Source organism: Heptranchias perlo, chromosome 40 (genome assembly GCF_035084215.1).
Source record: "Heptranchias perlo isolate sHepPer1 chromosome 40, sHepPer1.hap1, whole genome shotgun sequence".
Taxonomy (NCBI): Eukaryota; Metazoa; Chordata; class Chondrichthyes; order Hexanchiformes; family Hexanchidae; genus Heptranchias; species Heptranchias perlo.
In genome coordinates this window covers 16,707,342-16,716,787 of record NC_090364.1, presented here as the reverse complement: position 1 = coordinate 16,716,787, position 9,446 = coordinate 16,707,342, and positions in this window count along the sequence as shown.

Sequence of the window (9,446 nt, the reverse complement as noted above, 5' to 3'; positions counted from 1 at the left end):
GAGGGAGTGCAGCACTGTCAGATGAGATGTTAAACCGGGGCCCCGACTGCCCTCTCAGGTGGGCCAGCAGGTCAAAGGCCACAGAAATAGATCATTGGCATGAATTCCATTCAATGGGTGAGTGGGTGAAGGCTTTCCATAAGAACAGACAGAATAAGGGACATGGGGAGGGTCAAGAACAAACCGTAACAAACGGTATTGTGGTTGTACGTCAGAAGGTCGTGGATTCAAGTCCCACTCCAGAGACTTGATCAAAAAATCTCGGCTCACAATCCCAGTGGAGTACTGAGGGAGCGCCGCACTGTCGGAGGGTCGGTACTGAGGGAGCGCCGCACTGTCGGAGGGTCGGTACTGAGGGAGCGCCGCACTGTCGGAGGGGCAGTACTGAGGGAGCGCTGCACTGTCGGAGGGGCAGTACTGAGGGAGCGCTGCACTGTCGGAGGGTCGGTACTGAGGGAGTGCTGCACTGTCGGAGGGTCAGTACTGAGGGAGCGCCGCACTGTCGGAGGGTCAGTACTGAGGGAGCGCCACACTGTCGGAGGGTCGGTACTGAGGGAGTGCTGCACTGTCGGAGGGTCAGTACTGAGGGAGCGCCGCACTGTCGGAGGGTCAGTACTGAGGGAGCGCCGCACTGTCGGAGGGTCAGTACTGAGGGAGTGCTGCACTGTCGGAGGGTCAGTACTGAGGGAGTGCTGCACTGTCGGAGGGTCAGTACTGAGGGAGCGCTGCACTGTCGGAGGGTCAGTACTGAGGGAGTGCTGCACTGTCGGAGGGTCAGTACTGAGGGAGTGCTGCACTGTCGGAGGGTCGGTACTGAGGGAGTGCTGCACTGTCGGAGGGTCAGTACTGAGGGAGTGCTGCACTGTCGGAGGGTCGGTACTGAGGGAGCGCCGCACTGTCGGAGGGTCGGTACTGAGGGAGCGCCGCACTGTCGGAGGGTCGGTACTGAGGGAGCGCCGCACTGTCGGAGGGGCAGTACTGAGGGAGCGCCGCACTGTCGGAGGGTCGGTACTGAGGGAGCGCCGCACTGTCGGAGGGTCGGTACTGAGGGAGCGCCGCACTGTCGGAGGGTCAGTACTGAGGGAGCGCCGCACTGTGGGAGGGGCAGTACTGAGGGAGTGCCGCACTGTCGGAGGGTCAGTACTGAGGGAGCGCCGCACTGTCGGAGGGGCAGTACTGAGGGATCGCCGCACTGTCGGAGGGGCGGTACTGAGGGATCACCGCACTGTCGGAGGGACAGTACTGAGGGAGCGCCGCACTGTCGGAGGGTCGGTACTGAGGGATCGCCGCACTGTCGGAGGGGCGGTACTGAGGGATCGCCGCACTGTCGGAGGGTCGGTACTGAGGGAGTGCCGCACTGTCGGAGGGTCAGTACTGAGGGATCGCTGCACTGTCGGAGGGGCAGTACTGAGGGAGTGCCGCACTGTCGGAGGGGCAGTACTGAGGGATCGCTGCACTGTCGGAGGGGCAGTACTGAGGGAGTGCCGCACTGTCGGAGGGTCGGTACTGAGGGAGCGCCGCACTGTCGGAGGGGCAGTACTGAGGGAGTGCCGCACTGTCGGAGGGGCAGTACTGAGGGAGCGCCGCACTGTCGGAGGGGCAGTACTGAGGGAGCGCCGCACTGTCGGAGGGGCGGTACTGAGGGATCGCCGCACTGTCGGAGGGGCAGTACTGAGGGAGTGCTGCGCTGTCGGAGGGGCAGTACTGAGGGAGTGCTGCACTGTCGGAGGGGCAGTACTGAGGGAGTGCTGCACTGTCGGAGGGGCAGTACTGAGGGAGTGCTGCGCTGTCGGAGGGGCAGTACTGAGGGAGTGCCGCACTGTCGGAGGGGCAGTACTGAGGGAGTGCCGCACTGTCGGAGGGGCAGTACTGAGGGAGCGCCGCACTGTCGGAGGGGCAGTACTGAGGGAGCGCCGCACTGTCGGAGGGTCGGTACTGAGGGAGTGCTGCACTGTCGGAGGGACAGTACTGAGGGAGCGCCGCACTGTCGGAGGGGCAGTACTGAGGGAGCGCCGCACTGTCGGAGGGGCAGTACTGAGGGAGTGCTGCACTGTCGGAGGGACAGTACTGAGGGAGCGCCGCACTGTCGGAGGGGCAGTACTGAGGGATCGCTGCACTGTCGGAGGGTCGGTACTGAGGGAGCGCCGCACTGTCGGAGGGGCAGTACTGAGGGAGTGCTGCGCTGTCGGAGGGGCAGTACTGAGGGAGTGCTGCGCTGTCGGAGGGGCAGTACTGAGGGATCGCTGCGCTGTCGGAGGGGCAGTACTGAGGGAGCGCTGCGCTGTCGGAGGGGCAGTACTGAGGGAGCGCTGCGCTGTCGGAGGGGCAGTACTGAGGGAGCGCTGCACTGTCGGAGGGGCATTACTGAGGGAACGCTGCACTGTCGGAGGGACAGTACTGAGGGAGCGCTGCACTGTCGGAGGGGCAGTACTGAGGGAGTGCTGCACTGTCAGAGGGGCAGTACTGAGGGAGTGCTGCAATGTTGGAGGGGCAGTTCTGAGGGAGTGTTGCACTGTCGGAGGGGCAGTACTGAGGGAGTGCTGCACTGTCGGAGGGGCAGTACTGAGGGAGCACTGCACTGTCGGAGGGGCAGTACTGAGGGAGTGCTGCACTGTCGGAGGGGCAGTACTGAGGGAGCACTGCACTGTCGGAGGGGCAGTACTGAGGGAGCGCTGCGCTGTCGGAGGGGCAGTACTGAGGGAGCGCTGCACTGTCGGAGGGGCAGTACTGAGGGAGCGCTGCACTGTTGGAGGGGCAGTTCTGAGGGAGTGTTGCACTGTCGGAGGGGCAGTACTGAGGGAGTGCTGCACTGTCGGAGGGGCAGTACTGAGGGAGCACTGCACTGTCGGAGGGGCAGTACTGAGGGAGTGCTGCACTGTCGGAGGGGCAGTACTGAGGGAGTGCTGCACTGTCGGAGGGGCAGTTCTGAGGGAGTGTTGCACTGTCGGAGGGACAGTACTGAGGGAGTGCTGCAATGTTGGAGGGGCAGTAGTAGGAGAGCGCTGCACTGTCGGAGCGGCAGTACTGAGGGAATGCAGCTCTGTCGGAGGGGCAGTACTGAGGGAGCACTGCATTGTCGGAGAGGCAGTACTGAGGGAGTGCTGCAATGTGGGAGGGGCAGTTCTGAGGGAGTGTTGCACTGTGGGAGGGGCAGTACTGAGGGAGTGCTGCACTGTCGGAGGGGCAGTACTGAGGGAGTGCTGCACTGTCGGAGGGGCAGTACTGAGGGAGTGCTGCACTGTCGGAGGGGCAGTACTGAGGGAGTGCTGCACTGTCGGACATGCCGTGTTTCAGATGAGTCGTTAAACCGAGGCCCCGTCGGCCCTCTCAGGTGGATGTAAAAGATCCTATGGCACTATTTCGAAGAAGAGCCGGGGAGATCTTCCTGGAGTCCTGGTCAATATTTAACCCTCAACCAACATCACTAAAAAACAGATTATCTGGTCATTATCTCGATGCTGTTTGTGAGATCTTGCTGTGTGCAAATTGTCTGCCACGTTTCCTACATTACAACAGTGACTACACTTCAAAAGTACTTCATTGGCTGTCGAGCACTTTGGGTCGTCCCAAGGTCGTGAAAGGGGCTATAGAAATACAAAAGTCTTTCTTTTTTTATGAACGGGGAGACCGGTCAATCAGAGGGGGAAATCAGGGATCAAACCCAGAAATAGGGTAAAAATATGTGAATGCCGGAAACACTGGAAATAAAGTATTTGAAATGGTGGCAACTGTTATTTGTGATGTAGGAACCAGAGAGACCCAGGAAGAGGGACATGAATATAATCCACAGGGGTAAAGGGCATTCTGAGAAGGTATGGGGGGGTTAGGAGAGTTGGAGAGGCCACATTTGTAAAGACAGCTGGGAGGAGGAGGACCTGTGGTCAGGGCAACAGTCGGGATTTGTTATCAGCCAAAATAAGGAGAGCAACCTGTCAGTTTATGAGGAGATTGGAAGGTGGTACTGAAGGGGGGAGTTCAACCAGGCCTGGGTCAATTGGGAATTCCCAACTGGAAGGATTCTGAGATTGTGAATGGATGCCACCAAATATGTCAGGGAGCCCCTGGGACGAGGCTCTCTCAGAGGCCGGTTGTTATACATGATCCAATTACGCAGGGAGGAGCAGTATAGGAAGCCTCTTGCTGCTAAACCCTATTTAGGTGAAGCCTATCGCTCCTGTACCAGCTGTCCTTAGGTGCTGGTGGCCATCACCTGATAACTTTCAATCTGATTCAGAAACCAGCTCAGGCACTAAACCAAACCTTGGTATCCACCATTAGACGGGCAAACTTGGGCAGATGGAGGTCCAAGCTTGGTAACAAAGACTTAGGGGCACTGCTCAAGGATAAATGGACATCCTCCGAGAATATTATGTGGGATTTGCAGGACATGTACAAGTGGAGTTGAGGTTGAAGATCAGTCATGATCTTGTTGAATGGCGGAGCAGACTCGAGGGGCCGTGTGGCCTATTCCTGCTCCTATTTCTTATGTTCCTATACCTCAACGTACTAGGGACAAAGTAAGCAAGAGTGCTTCAAAAAGGAAACAACGGGAAAATTAAAAATACAACGACCAAACTTGTAAGGAAAGGCCAAAGTGTCAAGTGCAGGATTTTAGAGCAGCTTAAAAACAGTTAGAAGTGTCAAGCGAGAACTAGAAAGGGATAGAGCAGAAGATGCAAACATCCCAAAATCTTCCCATACTATAACAGCAAGCTGAAGGAGTTCAAAACTCTGAGGGAGCCATATGGAGTTATGATGATATTATGAGTTGAAGGTGAGGGTGAGCAGCAGACAGTAAATGTGCTAAGTGACTTTCTTGGAGAATGCCGACAAAATCAAATACACATCGTATATACAAAATACTGCAGATGCTGGAAGGCTGAAATAAAAACAGAAAATGCTGGAAACACTTAGCAGGTCAGGCAGCATCTGTGGGGAGAGAAACAGAGTTAAAAAATCAGGTCGATGACCTTTCATTGGAACTGGAAGAAGTTAGAGACTTCACAGTTTATAAGCGAGTAAGGAGTCAGGGAGAAGGGGCGAGGTACAGAAGAAAGGGGAGAGAACTGTGATATGGTGGAGGGCAGAAGTGACCAAAGGGAATGATGGTGCAAGGCAAAAAGGGGGTCGTCATGGGACAAGTAAAGAAACTAAAGATGGGTCTAGAGGAGGTGTAAATGATTACGGCAGAACCATTACCAGCATCTGCTGTCCGAGAAAATGGGAGCAGTGGTTCCCTCCAACACCCAACCCTCTCTCCGTCTGCTCCAATACCGCCTCAAAATAGGTTGAAAAATTTCACCTCAAAGTCTTGTTTAAAATAAAAGTCCAATTAATTCTACGTCCTATGATTTGCAGGAATCGTTTATTTAGAGGTTTTGGATGAATTCTCTTCACCAACAAAACAAATGCCAAAATTGAAGTTTCCCACATTACAACAGGGACTACACTTCAAAAGTACTTCATTGGCTGTAAAGCGCTTTGGGACGTCCTGGGAATGCCTCGATTTTAAAATTCTCATCCTCGTTTTCAAACCCCTCCATGGCCTCTCCCCTCCCTATTTCTGTAACCTTCCCCAGCCCTACAACCCTCTGAGATCTCTGCGTTCCTCCAATTCTGGCCTCTTATGCATCCCCAATTTTAATCGCACCACCATTGGAGGCCGTGTCTTCAGCTCGGGCCTAAGCTCTGGAATTCCCTCCCTAAACCTCTCTGCCTTTCTACCTCTCTCTCCTCCTTAAGACACTCCTTAAAACCTACGTGTCTGACCAAGCTTTTGTCACCTGTCCTAATATCTCCTTATGTGGCTCGGTTTTACTACGTTAAAGGTGCTATATAAATGCAAGTTGCTGTTGTTTCACCATCGATTATTCATACATAATATTTTTAAAATTGTATATCTGCACACATTTACTGTCAAGGTTTTTCATTATACATTCCTATGTCCACATTTATAATGGAAATGCCTATGTAAACATGTCGAGTTGTAATTACACCCAACCACCAATGGAGGTGCTCCAGCGCCGCCACTGACAGGAGGGTGTAATTGTAGTGTGACAAGTGTGAGACCACACCTGGAGTATGTGTACACTTTTGGTCTCCTTATCTAAGGAAGGATATACTTGCCTTAGAGAGGGTGCAACTAGATTGATTCCCGGGATGAGAGGGTTGTCCTATGAGGAGACATTGAGTAGAATGGGCCTATATTTTCTGGAGTTTAGAAGAATGAGGGGTGATCTCTTTGAAACATGTAAAATTCTTAGAGGGCTTGACAAGGTAGATGCTGAGAGGCTGTTTCCGCTGGCTGGAGAGTCTAGAACTAGGGGTCTTAATCTCAAGATAAGGGGTCGGCTATCTAGGACTGAGATGAGGAAAAGTTTCTTCACTCAGAGGGTTGCAAATCTTTGGAATTCCCTACCTCAGAGGTCTGTGGATGCTCAGTTGTTGAGAATATTCAAAACTGAGATCGATAGATTTTTGGACACGAAGGGAATCAGGGATATGGGGATTGGACGGGAAAGTAGAGTTGAGGTAGAAGATCAGCCGTGATCTTAATGAATGGCGGAGGAGGCTTGAGGGGGGGCATGGCCTACTCCTGTTCCTATTTCTTATGTTCTTATGTTCTTGATCACCGCTGAGTTAGCTGATCTCAGCCGGGGCTGTGGTTGGAGCACCATGTTTGGCATCACTGCCCCTGATCGCTATCTAGTGACCTCTGCTGATGAAGGAAAGGACTTGCATTTCTCTATCACCTTTCACCACCTCAGGACGTCCCAAAGTGCTTTACAGTAAATGAAGTACTTTTTGAAGTGTGCTCATAGAATCATAGAAAGGTTACAGCACGGAATGAGGTCATTCGGCCCATCGAGTCCGCGCCAGCTCTATGCTAGAGCAATCCAGCTAGTCCCACTCCCCCCGCCTTATCCCCTGTAGCCCTGCAATTTTTTTCCTTTCAAGTACTTATCCAGTTCCCTTTTGAAGGCCACAATTGAATCTGCCTCCACCACCCCCTCGGGCAGTGCATTCCAGATCCTAACCACTCGCTGTGTAAATAAGTTTTTCCTCGTGTCACCTTTGGTTCTTTTGCCAATCACCTTAAATCTATGTCCTCTGGTTCTTGACCCTTCTGCCAATGGGAACAGTTTCTCTCTATCTAGTCTGTCTAGACCCTTCATGATTTTAAATACCTCTATCAACTCTCCTCTCAATCTTCTCTGTTCCAAGGAGAACAACCCCAGCTTCTCCAGTCTATCCTCGTAACTAAAGTCCCTCGTCCCTGGAATCATTCTAGAAAAATCTTTTCTGCACCCTCTCTAAGGTCTTCACATCTTTCCTAAAGTTCGGTGCCCAGAACTGGACACAATACTGCAGTTGTGGTCAAACCAGTGTTTTATAAAGGTTCATCATGACTTCCTTGCTTTTGTACTCTATGCCTCTATTTATAAAGCCCAGGATCCAGTATGCTTTCTTAACTGCTTTCTCAACCTGCCCTGCCACCTTCAACGATTTGTGCACGTATACCCCCAGATCTCTATGTTCCTGTGCCCTTTTAGAATTGTACCCTCTAGTTTATTTTGCCTCTCCTCGTTCTTCCCACCAAAATGTATCACTTCGCATTTTTCTGCGTTAAATTTTATCTGCCATGTGTCCACCCATTCCACCAGCCTGTCTATATCCTCTTAAAGTCCATCACTGTCCTCCTCACTGTTCACTACACTTCCAAGTTTTGTGTCATCTGCAAATTTTGAAATTGTGCCCTATACACCCAAGTCCAAGTCATTAATATATATCAAGAAATCAAGATTTAATCAGGGATAGTCAGCATGGATTTGTTCAGGGAAGGTCATGCCTTACAAATCTGATTGAATTCTTTGAGGAAGTGACAAGGCGGATAGATGAGGGTAGTGCAGTGGATGTTGTCTACATGGATTTTAGTAAGGCATTTGACAAGGTCCCACATGGCAGACTGGTCAGAAAGGTAAAAGCCCATGGGAGACAGGGAAATGTGGCAAATTGGATCCAAAATTGGCTCAGAAACAGGAAACAAAGGGTAAAAGTCGATGGATGTCTTTGCGAATGGAAATCCGTTTCCAGTGGCGTGCCACAGGGCTCAGTGTTGGGTCCCTTGCTGTTTGTGGCATATATTAATGATTTGGACTTGAATGTAGGGGGTATGATTGGCAAATTTGCAGACGAGACAAAAATTGGCCGTGTAGTTGATAGTGAAGAGGATAGCTGTAAACTCCAAAAAGATACCAATGGGTTGGTGGAATGGGCGGGAAAATCGCAAATGGAGTTCAACCCGGAGAAGTGTGAGGTAATGCACACAGGGAGGGCAAACAGTAAAAGGGAATACGCAGTAAACAGGAATATATTGAGAGGGGTAGAGGAAGTGAGAGACCTTGGAGTGCATGTGCACAGGTCCCTGAAGGTGGCAGTACAGGTAGATAAGGTTGTGAAGAAGGCATACGGAATGCTCTCCATTATTAGCCGAGGTATAGAATACAAAAGCAGGGATGTAATGATTGAACTGTATAAAACGCTGGTAAGGCCACAGCTGGAGTATTGTGCACAATTCTGGTCACCACATTACAGGAAGGACGTAATTGCTCTGGAGAGAGTGCAGAGAAGATTTACAAGAATGTTGCCAGGGCTTGAAAATTGCAGCAAAGAGGAGAGATTAGATAGGCTGGGGTTATTTTCCTTGGAGCAGAGGAGGCTGAGGGGAGACTTGATTGAGGTGTGCAAAATTATGAGGGGCCCAGATAGAGTAGACAGGAAGTACCTGTTTCCCCTAGCAGAGAGTTCAAGAAATAGAGATAGATTTAAGCTGATTGGCGGAAGGATTAGAGGGGACATGAGGAAAAACATTTTTACCCAGAGGGTGGTGGGTGTATGGAATTTGCTGCCCGAATTGGTGGTAGAGGCAGGGACCCTCAACTCTTTTAAAAAGTACCTGGACCTGCACCTAAAGTGCTGTAAGCTGCAGGGCTATGGACTGGGTACTGGAAGGTGGGATTAGAATGGGCACCTGGTTGTTCTGCGAGCCGGCACGGACATGATGGGCCAAATGGCCCCCTTCAGTGCTGTATCTTTTCTATGGTAATAAAAGCAATGGTCCCATCACTGACCCCTGGGGAATACCACTGTACACCTCCCTCCAGTCCGAAAAACAACCGTTCACCACTACTCTCTGCTTCCTGTCACTTAGAAAATTCTGTATCCATGTTGCTGCTGCCCCCTTTATCCCATGGGCTTCAATCCTGATGATAAGCCTATCATGCGGCACTTTATCAAACGCCTTTCCAAAGTCCATATACACCACATCAACTGCATTGCCCTCATCGACCCTCTCTGTTACCTCATCAAAAAACTCTATCAGGTTAGTTAAACACGGTTTGCCTTTTAACAAATCCGTGCTGGCTTTCCCTAATCAATCCACCCTC